This window comes from Triturus cristatus, chromosome 5_1 (genome assembly GCF_964204655.1).
Source record: "Triturus cristatus chromosome 5_1, aTriCri1.1, whole genome shotgun sequence".
Taxonomy (NCBI): Eukaryota; Metazoa; Chordata; class Amphibia; order Caudata; family Salamandridae; genus Triturus; species Triturus cristatus.
Genome location: NC_140587.1, coordinates 727,706,066 through 727,719,889, shown reverse-complemented (window position 1 = coordinate 727,719,889; position 13,824 = coordinate 727,706,066).

Here is a 13,824-nt window from a genome sequence, read left to right as displayed (position 1 = left end):
ACCCAGAGCTGTAGCTAGGATAATGGGAAAACTCTCCCTTGTGGTCACTCAAAACGAGTTCTCGGGCAGCCTTCTCCCATTGGGACTGGTTTCTGACTGTCTAAGGACAATAGAGGGGGCAGGCCCAGGTGTAAGCTGCAACAGGGTAGGCATCCTTTGAAGTTAATTAAGTTCCTTGGCATAGCCCAGATGGCCATGCTGCCTGGTGTAAAAACATCTGCCCACACACTAGTCTTTTGTCCACTGTCTGAGAGCAATACACATTTCACCAAAAGGGGTCATTCAACCCACGTGATACTGAACACGGGCAGAGAGGCATATTTGGGTCAGGCAGGAAAATTACATCTCTCTAAAAGCATAATATTCAAAATAGTAATCTAAACTCTGACTTGACCACTAAGGTGCCGATTATGATGTTGGACGGCTCCTAAATGCATTCAGTTCGTCAGAATCCGAATTGGAAACCTTGTTTCCGACCGACTGATTATGATGGTCGTAAACCATTCAGACTGTCTGATTCGGTTCTGAGTCACATCTGAATGGCATTTGGAGAAACTGAGTCGATCGGAGTCGACTTATACGTCTCTATGGGCCGCGTGTCCGACATAGCGGTTTCTATGTCAGATTCGGACAGTCTTTTCGACTCGGTCTTTCCAATTAGGATCGGCTGTCAGAATCCGACTTTGGGGGCCCGTAACAGCCCCCCTTCACCCAGAGGCCTCCGAATGGGCCCCGTGGGGGTCCCCTCTTTCCAGCCATGCACAGTGTGGCCAGCACCATGGGGTGCATGCCAAGGTGTTCAAGGTTTTCCGCAACCACCCGTTTTTTCAATGGGAGCCTGTGTTGTCGGTCAGAACACAGGTTCCCATTCGAGTCAATGGGAGTCCGATACTACGGTGTTCAGCACCATCGTAATCGGTCAGTCGGACTCCATGAACCCAAGTCGGTCGGAAAGCATTCCAGAACCAATTCGGTCAGAATGTTTTCCGACCGACATCTTGATCGGCCCCAAAGTTGGATATTAAATTACAATTAAAATTTGGCCTTGAACCATTTTTCTACCTTTTCCGAAACTAACATTAGGCATTATAAGGGGTTATAATGTCATCCACTTTTTGCATATGGGAGATCCAGTCTTACAACAGTGAAACATTTATTTTGGAGATTTTTCATTGCCAGGACATGCAAAACATAATCACACATGCTCTACATTTTAAATACCATGCACCCTATCCTATGGGACGTAGGGCCTACTTTAGAGGTGATGCATGAGTATTAACAAGGAAGGTTTAGGCCTGGGAAAAGGTTTACTTTGCAAGATCGAATTGACAGTTTTTAAAGCTGTCTACCCAGACTGCAGGAGCAGGCCTAGAGTTTTTCATGGTCACTTTTGTGGTGGCACAAGATGTGATGCAGTCCACTGGTGACACTTGGCTTGTTGGCCCTAGATACACTTTGTGCCATATACTAGGGGCTTACAGATATGGTAATTATAATTATTAGGGTAGAGGAAATTTGACATTTTGATTAGGAGCCAGAACACATACACCGGGCACTTTACAGCAGAGTCCAAAGACCAGAAGAAAATCTAACAAGAAATTGAGATGACCACTCAAAAAGAGGCGTTTTCTGACAACCTGCACATTAACACTGAAGAAACATATCAAAGATTTTGAAAAACAAAATATCGAACAGTGGAAATTTAATGGAATCCTCAATAATGTACTCCAATCCTCGCATATGTACGGTCCGTACATACGCGAGGATGGGGGTACGCCTGGGGTACGGTGCAGACATACGTGGGTGGGGGGATACGCCTGGTGTACGGCGCGGACATACGCGGGTGGGGGCTATGCCTAGGGTACAGTGCGGACATACGCGGGTGGGGGTATGGTCCATACATACGGGGGGTGGGGAGTACAGTCCGTACATACGGGGGTGGGAGGTACGGTCCGTACATAGAGGGGGTGGGGGAACGGTCCGTACATACGGGGGGTGGGGGGTACTGTCCGTACATATGCAATGTTGGGGTTTGCACCGTACATGATGACACGTACGATGTGGGTGATGGCGTGTACGTCGCGTAGCGGGCCCCCTTTTCGTCGTGCATCGCAGTGTACTTAGCTTTTCCGGCACTTTTTGGCTCCCGTAAAAATATAGCCGTGCGGAGTGCTGTAGGTACGAATCGTACTTGCTGGTCCGTAAAACGCTGCCTGACTCCGTGCGGACGTCGCGTATGCGCTGTCCAGGATCAGAATTGTATGTATTTTTTAGCCGTACGGTGTTTTTTACGATTCGTAAGGAAATGGTATTTCTGTACGAATCGTACTTGCTGGTTTGTAAGGGGGAATTCCCGGGTACGAGTCGTACGGAGAAAACCCTCCGTACGACCATTCGTACCCAGGTTTTACAGAATCAGAATCGGCACCTAAATGTAAAAACAGTCAACAAATAGAAATGCTTTTCCAATTACCAAACAATATACAAAGGCTATGAAAATGCACAATACAATGCTCCAAAAAAAAAGAAATGTGCAGGATAATGTGACTTTGCAGGGTTGCAAACCAACAAAAGAAGACTGCAAGCAACCGCTAAATACCACAAAGTAATTTTGACAATAAATGAAAGGTAGCAAAATTAACAGCTAATTGGCTCTCCCGATCGTCGTCTTCCTCGCGTCTTCGGCGTCCTCCTCAAGCAGTATAATGAACTTGCTGCTCTTCTCCTCGTTTTCAGGACTTGTTTGTTCTCCGACAACCCCACTCTGCTCTTCGTCCACCTCGCTTCCAGCTATAACGTCCCGTTCCTCCGTCCCACTGAAGACCATTGGTGCACGTGATGCAGTCACCTGGTATGGGCCGGTTTCCAGGAAATAGGGTGACTTAAAGGGGCCGCTATCGTCCTCATCCAAATGAGACTAAAAATAAAGCACAGGGGAAACATAAGTGGGAAACAGGTCATCACAGTCCTCTTCTGTGTCCTGGGACGGCACAACATGACACACGGGCTGTCTACAGAGTGTAATGTAACCTCAGACCCTTAAAGGGGGCGTACCTAATACTATAAGATGGGGATGTTAAAAGATACCCTACCACAAAAGTACAGATTCAACATTACTCCAATCCTCTAATACCTCTATGTATAGGCTTGATTCCAAAACTACCAGTAGCCTTAATAGTCAGGAATTATCCCCATCTGGAGAATCTGCTTCAGGAGACTTGGAAAGATGGTACGAGCTGGTGATCATCTGCAACTTTTTTGCAGAATAAACACCCTGAATGGCCCCTCTCAAAACCAGAAAAAGCAAAAATAAGGAGAGAAGGTGAAAAAATGCCTCAACCAGTGTATCCCTCATTTGTTGATGGTTATATATGGGACACAGATAGAAACTTCAGGTCTGCCCAATGGGAGGATCCCACCTTCAAGAAGCCTGGAACAACACAACCAAACGAGTGGACACTATGAAACTAGGTCCCCAATTTTAGCTGAATGAAAGGTTGCTATATCGTAAGGGAGGGAAAACTGATCCTCACCAGCTGTTGGTGCCATCTCCTTTCCAGGTAGAAGGTGCTATTTTAGCCCACATTCACCTGCTGCGAGGCAACATTAGTACCAAAAATATGGAAAATTCCATATTTGAGAGATTTTATTGGTGGGGAATCTGCCGGAAGGTAAAAAGATATTGTAAGGAATGTCCTATTTGTTAGAACAACAGTAGATATTGGCCTGTTAAAATCCCCTTAATGCCTTTACCTATATTCAAGGAACCTTTCACCCGGATGGGAATGGATATCATAGGGCTCCTTCTTCCGTTCCATAGTGGGTATCGAAATGTAGTATTCCTTGTCGATTATGCCACGAGATTACCTCAGGCTGAGGCGTTACAACATCCTAATACAACCAACGCAGCCAAAGCAATGATTAATATAGTTACCACAGTAGGATTTCCCAAAGAAATTCTGATGAACCAAGGGACTCCCTTTGTTTCCAAGCTTATGAGACAGGTATGTCGGCAGTTAGGGATAAAGTAAATCCAGACTGCAGCCTATCACCCGCAAACTGATGACGTGGTAGAAAGATATAACGCCACCCTAAAAACTAGCCTCAAAAAGCTACTTGACCTGGAGATACAAAAAAGGGAAGATATGCTAATCCTTGCTTTATTTGTTATCCGATGCAAGGTATAAAGCAGCACAGGACATTCCCCCTTGGAACAAATGTACGGAAGACAACCCCGTTCCCTCTTAGCTATGGCGCTGGAATGGTGGGAACAGTAGAAGGATGTAGCCAAACCTCTGCTAGAGTATGTGACAAATCTCAAGATCCATCTAGGACAGATCAGGGAGATAGTCAAAAATAATCTGGAATAGGCACAGATGACACAGAAAGTTAAAAAAGTGAAAGAGAGGTACGTCCAAACAGGAGACAATGCACTTCTGATGATAGCATCATCAGACCACAAACTCCTGGTTCAGTGGCAAGGTCCCTATCAAGTACTAGAGAAGGTCACACCAATTATCATATTGAGTTGGACTCAAACAGAAAGACAAATCAGATATGAAACATCAATCTCCTCAAGAAATGGGAGGGCCTGGTGCCTGTACTAGTGGTAACCCCTAGAGAGGAAACTAATCTGAATTTGCAATGTATTGATTGTGATCTCCATGGCCCCCTAAAACAGGAATTGATCTGACACTTCCACTCCTGTCAGGAGGTATTCTCTCTTCTACCAGGTAGAACCAATTTAATAGAACATCCCATCATACCATACCAGTACGACTATGACCTAAGACTAAGAAAAGCTGGCATCAACTGGAAAGGAAATGGAGAAATAAATATGCCCTGGAGGAAAAACTGAAATACAAACAACAGATACAAGAATATAAGAACCTGATTATCGCAGAGAAAACCAGCGTTTTTACTGAGAAAATTAGATCTGCAGCGAATTTCGGTCCAAGTGCTGTTTCAGATAGTATCTAGTCTATCATTTCTGTCTTTCCTGCCTACACAGACTCCCTCACAACTGTTCTGTGATAACTTAGCTAAGTTTTTTAAAAACAAAGTACAGGCGGTTTATAATGACCTTGCTCTAAACAAGGACAACTATAACATAATAAAAGTTACCACTCAATTTAACCAGGGACATTATGTTTTTGATGAGTTTCCCGCGTCTCTCCTCACTGTATGATTGCGCTCCTCCAACAAACCAAATCAGGAGTCCCCTCTGACCCATGCCCCTCTAAGTTCCTGCACAAAATAATCAACTTCATTGCTCTCCCACTCTCTTCGATTTTTAACAGCATCCTAACATCTAGGTTTTTCCCTACAGAATGGAAAAAGGCCTCCTTTCTACCTCTCCTTAAGAAACAAACCCTTTGTCTCACACAGTTCCTGGACCAACATGACATCCCAGACAAATCACAATGTGGCTTTAGGAAAGCCCACAGTTTGGAGACGGCCTTAGTTGCAGTAGCAGATGAGGTCAGGGTAATTCTCGACCGGGATGACAGTGCTGCAGTGATCCTTTTGGATCTATCCACAGCTTTTGACACAGTAAGCCATGCAATTCTGAAAAGGCGCTTGCTGGACATAGGTGTCAAAGGCATGGCCTTGAAGCTCTTATGTGACTTTCTTGACAGAAGAGAGCAAATTGTTAGTACAGGAGATTTTAGGTCAAAATCTTTCTCTTTACCGTGTTGAGTTCCACAGGGCTCTTCGATTAGCCCCACATTATTTAATATTCATGTGGCCCCTCTTATGATAAGATCATTTGATGTCTCTACAATATCTTATGCGGATGATACTCAAATTATCGTTCTGATTGGCAAAAACTCATAAGAGGTAGCTGTACATTTCAACAAATGCATGAGTGCCGTCTTCCAATGGATGGGCAACCATTGCTTAAAATTAAATGCAGAAAAGACAGAAGTCCTGATTTTTGGGCAGGTACCCCTAAGAAAACGAGGCAGAGAAAAAACAGCCTTTTAGGCTTCATGGGGCTCCAGTGACTTTCCAGCGCAGTATGATCACTATATTCCAATCCCATGAAAAATACACAGCAGCATATATAGATGATATCATCATCTATAGCTCCGCATGGACACAACATTTGCAATGCATACAAGTAGTCATACAAACCTTATGCAAATATGGACTAAAAATCAATCCAGCAAAGAGCCATTTAGCCGCATGAAAAGTGAAATACTTGGGATTCCTCTTGGGAGAAGGGTACATCAAACCCCAAGTTGAGCAAGTGTAGGCTATTTCTTGAGTTCCTGTTCCTACAACAAGGAAAGGGCTCAGAGCTTTTTAGGGCTCCTTAGTTTTTACCGATGTTTTATACCTTGGTTTTCTCAGATAGCGGCCTCCCTGACCACTCTGTTGCAGCAATATGCCTAAAACTGGACTTGTTCTAAAAAAAAACACCACAGAGATCCTAGAAGCCTTTCATCTCTTAAACCAGACCCTGACCTCTGAGCCGGTTCTAATCAGCCCTGATTACCCAAAGCCCTTCATTGTCCAGATTGATGCCTCAAATGTGGGGCTTCGGCCATCCTATCACAGACGGACAGTGAGGGGGCAGAACGACCCATTGTATTCATCAGCAGGAAGATATTTCCTCAAGAAATACATTATGCCGTTGTTGAAAAAGAGGTCCTAGACATTAAATGGGTCATCAACTCACTCTGTTACTATCTGGAAGGTTTGGAATTTACCATCTTTACTGATCATGTTCCCTTAGAGTGGATGGTCCGTAAAAAGACTAACAATGAATGCATACTAAGGTGGTTTTGGGCTTTGCAACCTTTTTGGACATTACACAGAAAAGGTATAAAAGAAGCAAATGCAGATTATCTGTCCAGGTATCCCCAAGACATGATTCTTACCAGTAAGAATCTAAGGGATGTGAGGAAGCCCAAGAACGGCTCCGGTACTCACCTATTGTACATTCCCGTGACCGCCATTCCAGAAGCTGATACACCTGTGAAGGAGAGAACGCGAAAGGGTTAAGACAAACCTGGAAAAAACAAACCACCAATAAAATTACAGAGTCCTGTTTCTTTACACAGGAAGGCGGAACATCAATGAAAGATTCCTGATGCTGATGAGATGAAAAAAGGACCCCATCAGCAGAGAGAAGGAACACACACCAGGAAACGAGAGAACAGAAGAGGAGAGAAGCCTGTTGCATTTGGAGGATCATGTTGAGACCCAGGATGCCAGAGAGGATGCCACGGATCAGGAGGATGCCCCAGACTAGGAAGGTGGCGCTGAGGTCTGGAGCGAGGACTGGTGGTTACCCTTGAAGGGGTAAACAGACATAATATCGACAGGACAGAATATCGAGTTTTTAATATAGAATGGACAGAATATCGAATTGCCAAAATATAGTGGTGAAGAATATCGAAAATCAGGTAAGAAATATCGATTTAAATAATATAGAAGTAAGTAATATCGACAGTCATAATATAGTTGTTAAAAATATTGATTTTTTTATAGTGTTTTAACCCCTTCAGTGCCACGCCCTTTCCCCGCCCTGTGCCGGGCATTACATTAGCGGGCGGGGTTCATGACGAGATAGTCATGGGCACAGCGCAACCGTGCTCCATGACGAGACTATCTCGTCATGGGCACTGAAGAGGTTAAGTGTTAGTATATGTGTTAAAAGTATGTATTAATTTTGGAATGTATGTTTGAATATTTTTAAAGTAATGAATTTTATGTTATTTAATTTGTGTGTAATTTACTTCTGTAGCGGGTTGTGGGTTTATAGGGGATTAGGGTGGGAAGTAATTTAATTATAGTACATTAAATAATAATTTTTAGGAATTATTAATTATTTTTAATTTAATTTTGCGTTTTACTTCTGTAGCGGGTTGTGGGTTTATAGGGGAATAGGGTGGGAAGTAATGTAATTGTTATTAGATAATTATAATTGGCATTGAAAATTAATTGGTTGTTGATTAATTATGAATTGGTAAATAATTTGTATTAATTGGTAATTAATTTGTATTAATTGTTTAATTGATAATCATGTGAATTATATTAATTTATTATTTGTAGCGGGTTGTGGGTTTATAGGAGAATATGGTGGGAAGTAATTTAATTGTAAATAATTAATTATTGAAATAATTTTTGTATGTTGATAATTAATTTATTATTAATTACTTATTAATTGGTATTAATTGTATTTATACATTGTTGGTATTGAAAATTAATTGGTTGTTAATTAATTACTAATAGGTAATTAATTAAAAAAAATATATTGGTATTTATAATTAACTAGTTATTAAATATTGTGTGATTGGTAATTAATTCTAAAACTTTTTTGGGGGTATTAATAATTAATTTATTTTTAATAAAATATTAAATTATTATTTTCCCTACTATTGCACTCACTGGAGTGGGAATGGTAATTTTTACCCCTACGCTATCCAACGCTTTCCCTACTATTGCACTCACTGGAGTGGGAATAATAATTTTTACCCCTACGCTATCCAACGCTTTCCCTACTATTGCACTCACTGGAGTGGGAATAATAATTTTTACCCCTACGCTATCCAACGCTTTCCCTACTGTTGCACTCTTTGGAGTGGGAATAGTAATTTTTACCCCTATGCTATCCAACGCTTTCCCTACTATTGCACTCACTGGAGCAGGAATAGTAATTTTTACCCCTACGTTATCCTACGCGTTCCCTACTGTTGCACTCTTTGGAGTGGGAATAGTAATTTCTACCCCTACGCTATCCAACGCTTTCCCTACTGTTGCACTCACTGGAGTGGGAATAGTAAATTTAACCCTCCCGCTATCCATCGCTTTCCCTACTGTTGCACTCTTTGGAGTGGGAATAGTAATTTTTACCCCTATGCTATCCAACGCTTTCCCTACTATTGCACTCACTGGAGCAGGAATAGTAATTTTTACCCCTACGTTATCCAACGCGTTCCCTACTGTTGCACTCTTTGGAGTGGGAATAGTAATTTTTACCCCTACGCTATCCAACGCTTTCCCTACTGTTGCACTCACTGGAGTGGGAATAGTAAATTTAACCCTCCCGCTATCCATCGCTTTCCCTACTGTTGCACTCTCCCGAGTGGGAATAGTAATTTTTACCCCTACGCTATCCAATGCTTTCTCTATTATTGCACTCTCTGGAGTGGGAATAGTAATTTTTACCCTCCCGCTATCTAACGCTTTCCCTACTGTTGCACTCTCTGGAGTGGGAATAGTAATTTTTACCCTCCCGCTATCCAACGCTTTCCCTACTATTGCACTTACTGGAGTGGTAATAGTAAATTTTACCCGCCCGCTATCCTACGCAAAAAATATTGAATATTTTTAATTAATATTACGTTAATATATATGTATTAATTTTTTTTTGTTTACTTACATTAATTATTTATTAATGTTAAAGTTATTTAAGTATTTTTAAGTATGTTTCAGTTAAATATATGTATTATTTCATTAATGTTACATTACTTTTAAGACATAAAAAAAAATCGATATTTTGACTAACTATATTTTTTACAACGATATTTTGGATTCTATATTTTTGTACTTACCTGTTTGGAGATAGGCATTCGATATTTTGGCATTCTATATTTTTTCATCCATATTTTGGTAGGTCGATATTCTCCTTCTCGATATTTTGTCAGTGATCCCCTTGGAGGACCCTGGCAGTCTGCTGCAACTTCAGAGAGTTGTAGCGTAGCAGGTGAGTCCTGATAATGGAGGTTGGGTATTTTAGAGTGGGCAGAGGCAGGAGATTACTCAGGGAAGGATGGACACTTGTTTGGAGATTGGGACTGTGTAAGTGTGTGATTGTGGTTCACTGTTTCAATGGAGGGACTCTTTGTTCCGTTCTTCTCTCTTTCCCCCGACAGAAAGAGAGGGCTGTCGGCACCACACAATAGTACTCACTCCAAAAGAAGGAGCAGTACAGCCCTTACAAAGGTATGTTAGATTTCTTTTCTGTTATAGGGGACAGGCCTTAAAAAAAACTACCTTCCATATTACGGTGTTGGTTAATTTCTGTCCTGGTTTTCTTTTCCTGACCCCCCTCTGTTTTCAAAGCAAAATCACAACTGAGGAGTTAAGTGGCCTACTGTCAGGGGAAGTCATCCCTGCATATGTAGGACTACACATAATAAAATTAAAACAGATTTTCAGTGTCGAGACCCAGGATGCTGGAGACGATGCCATGGATCAGGAGGACACTTTGGACTAGGAGGATGACACAGAGGTCTGGAGCTCAGACTGGTGGTTCCCCCCGGAGGATGCTGGAAGCCCGCTGCACCTCCATAGAGGTGTGGCATAGCGGGTGAGTCCAGATAACAGGGGCCAGGTATTTTAGAGTGGCTGGAGGGAGGAGATTACTCAGGGAGAGGCGGCACTTATTTGGGGATTGGGGCTGTGTTTGTGTGTGGTTTGCTTCACCACTCCAACAGAGAGACTCTTTGTTCTGCTCCTCTCACTTTTCCTACCCAACACAAAGAGAGGGCTGTTGGCACCGCAAATAGTACTTGCTTCAAAAGAAGGAGTGGTAGGGCCCTTACAAAGGTATACTAGATTTCTTTTGTGCTATAGGGGAGAAGCCTAGAAAAACACCGCCCATGTTGGTTCTTTTCTGTCCTGGTTTTCTTTTACCGACCGCCATCTGTTTTAAAAGGTAAACCTCTAACGAAGAGTTATGTGGCCTACTGTCAGGGGAAGTCATCCCTGCATATGTAGGACTACATATTATAAAATGAAAGCAGATTTTCAGCACTTTTATTTTTTATACATTTGTGCACCTGTGGGACAAAGTAAAAATACCTACATCATCATACTTACCGCTGATATTCTCTTTTTCAGTACCACCTTGTTGAAGTTCCCTAGAAAAGGAAGAAAAGAGAAGAAGACTTGTGATCACACTATTATCCCATTAATATGTGTGTAAAGCAGGAGAATCATCCTCATCATTGTTTACTTTGACAGCTGAAACATAAATAAATCATCAATGAGAAAAAACAGCTGCCTCCTTTTCTATACATTTGCCCATCCTTCTTACAATTTTACTTGTAAGTCCCTTGTACAGTGGTATACCATATACCCATATAACCAGTGTCTGTAAATTAAATCCTACTAGTGGGCCTGCAGCACTGCTTGCGCCACCCACTGAAGTAGACTTTCACATCTGCCTCTGGCCTGCCACTGCAGGGCCTGCATGAGCAGTTTACTGCCACATTGCCGTAGCATTTAAAGTTACTTGCCAAGCCTGTAACTCCCCTTTAACTACATATAGGTCACCTCTAAGGTAGGCCCTCGGTAGCCCTATTGGCAGGGTGCTGAGTAGGTAGAAGGTAGGACATGTCCCTTTATTGTGTGCCATGTCCTGGTAGTGACAAATACCCTATTTTGCTTTTCACTACAGTGAGTGCTGCTCCTCTCATAAGGTAGCATTGGGAATTCCCTGAGATGATTTTTAGTGGTAATTTCTCATCTGAAAGGTGTAGCTTTGCCAAGTTTGGTATGTAGGAATAGTGGTGATAAACCCTGCTTATTGGTGTAGGTGGATTTTTCATTACTATCATAGTAATGCCACTTTTAGAAAGTGGGCATTTTTATATACTTATGACTCTTGTGCTTTGCAGCCTGACTCTAATCCACGTCTAGGTTAGAGTGACAGCTGAGCTTTGTGGATACTTTCTAGACAGCCATCACATATGGAGTGTTTGGTGTGGCATGGTTGCATCTGCATTCATCTGTATACTGAATGGTCTTCCTGTGATGGGAGAGAGGGAGGTGAGGCACACTTACTTTTGTATAGGCTGGGCCCTGCTCATGTCTGGAGCCAGGGCTGGGATTAAATGGGGTGTTGTGTACTTCTAAAATTCTTTTGAAGTTGCCTCCATATCAAAGATATTTTGAGTATAAGTACAGGGGCTCTAACCCCACATATTTAGGCACTGCATAGGATGTGTAAGCAGATGTTTCTGGCTTCTCAAACGCCACAATGCCAGAAGGACCTGTTATGCTGCCAGGAAGAACTGCCATTGGACTGCCTTGTGGTGAACTGTGGCCTGCTGGGCTGCAAGAAGGAGTGCCACTTTGCTTTAAGGCTCCTGATGTGCTGGACTGTTGCTTGGCCCCTGCTCTCTTGTTCCCAGTTGTTCTCCAGGGACTGTGATGTGTGCCCCCTCCCTGTTTTGCCATAAGGTCTACTCACACCGTGTATTTGGGTGAACAGCGTGTTTTCAAATCTTCATGCTTTGGGGAGGGGCGCATGCTGAGACCTACCACAGGCTCCCCCGAGAGCAGGACAGAGTCCTTTCAGCCTTCCAATAACAGAGTTTTAAGCCTTAGTGCATGTAGATCATTTCTCACAGGAGTCCAGCGCATGTGAGCACCTTCAACAAGCAGCGCAGGTCAATCGCTCTGCCCTGCAAGAATCGCTCTGTACCCTGGGGGTGGGACCGGCATATCCCTTGTACTGATCACGCCACCGCACAGGCAGTGCAGGCCCACATAGTTGCCTCTTTTTAGGGTGCATTACCTAGGTACTCGGGAATTATGGGGACTGTGCTAGTCCTGCCTCGGTGCAGGAAGAGTCTCCTGCCTCTTTCTGCCATCGTAATGAGAGAGAGGCCCAACTGGGGACAGGAGCGCCCACTCAGAGTTTCCGGCGGTCGTGCCCTCGGAACCTCAGAGACTGCTCTGACCAGCAAAGGCAGGCCATCTTGGTCTGCCAGTCTTCTAACTGAACCCTGCATCATGGGCTTCACAAGCGGCCACACACGACTATGGGAGCTGCATTCATCTGTTTTTAACACATGGGTGAACCAAAGGAGGCCTCCCCACTGAATCTGCAGTGTGGGTGCCCCCCTTCAGGTAAAATGTTCTTGGGAGAGCACCGGTTATGGATTGCTGGACCGATCCCTGCTGTGGGGGGTCTGATCGCCCCTCGGTGCTGAATTTCTTTATCAACTTGCTGCAAGGAGGAACACTTGCGGTATTACCGTATAACAAGTAGTAGGTGCCCAGCAGCGCAGGGCCCTATGTTTTATGCCTAAATTACCGCACCTCCTATAGTAGATGCGCAGGTGTTCCTATGACCTAAATTTTACTTGTGCATTTATACCAAAGGGGCCAACCGTAAACACTGAATAATATATAATGGAAGCACAGTGCGCTGTGTCTAGATGATTCCTGCACTTGTAGGTGACTTACCCTATATGTTTATTGTGGTATTCAGTGGTCTAGGTACGCATGGTGATCTCTGGGGATTTATGTATTTTCCTACCCTTAACCTAAATGCTGCAGTTCATGCCCTGATATTATGGCATATGTCGTTTTTGCCTTGCCTTGACAGGATAACAAGTATTATTTCAGGATTTGCATTTGTTTGCACAGTGATGGTGTTTTCATGATGTGTGCAACACATAAGTCTTTGTTTTATTGTACTAACTGTGATGTTATGACAATTACCACGTTGGCAGAGTAATTATTGGTTCATGTTGTTTTGGTCTATGTTTAAATGCATTACAGAAACTTATTGTTATATAATACTGTGTGGAGTCACTTTTGGCGGTGTATTTATTGCATCACTGATGTGAGTGTGTTGCTCAAATGCTTTACACATTGCCTCTGGGATAAGCCAGACTTCTCTTGCCAAGCTACCAAGGGGGTAAGTAGGGGTTATCTAGGGGTAACTCCCTTACCGTGACTAGAGTGATGGATTCTGCCTGACTTAAGTGCCTACCCTAGCCAACCAGAATCCCCATTTCTAACATGGTTTGTTAAACATCCAGTGCTATTTTTATGTGTATGGTATCATTTTCA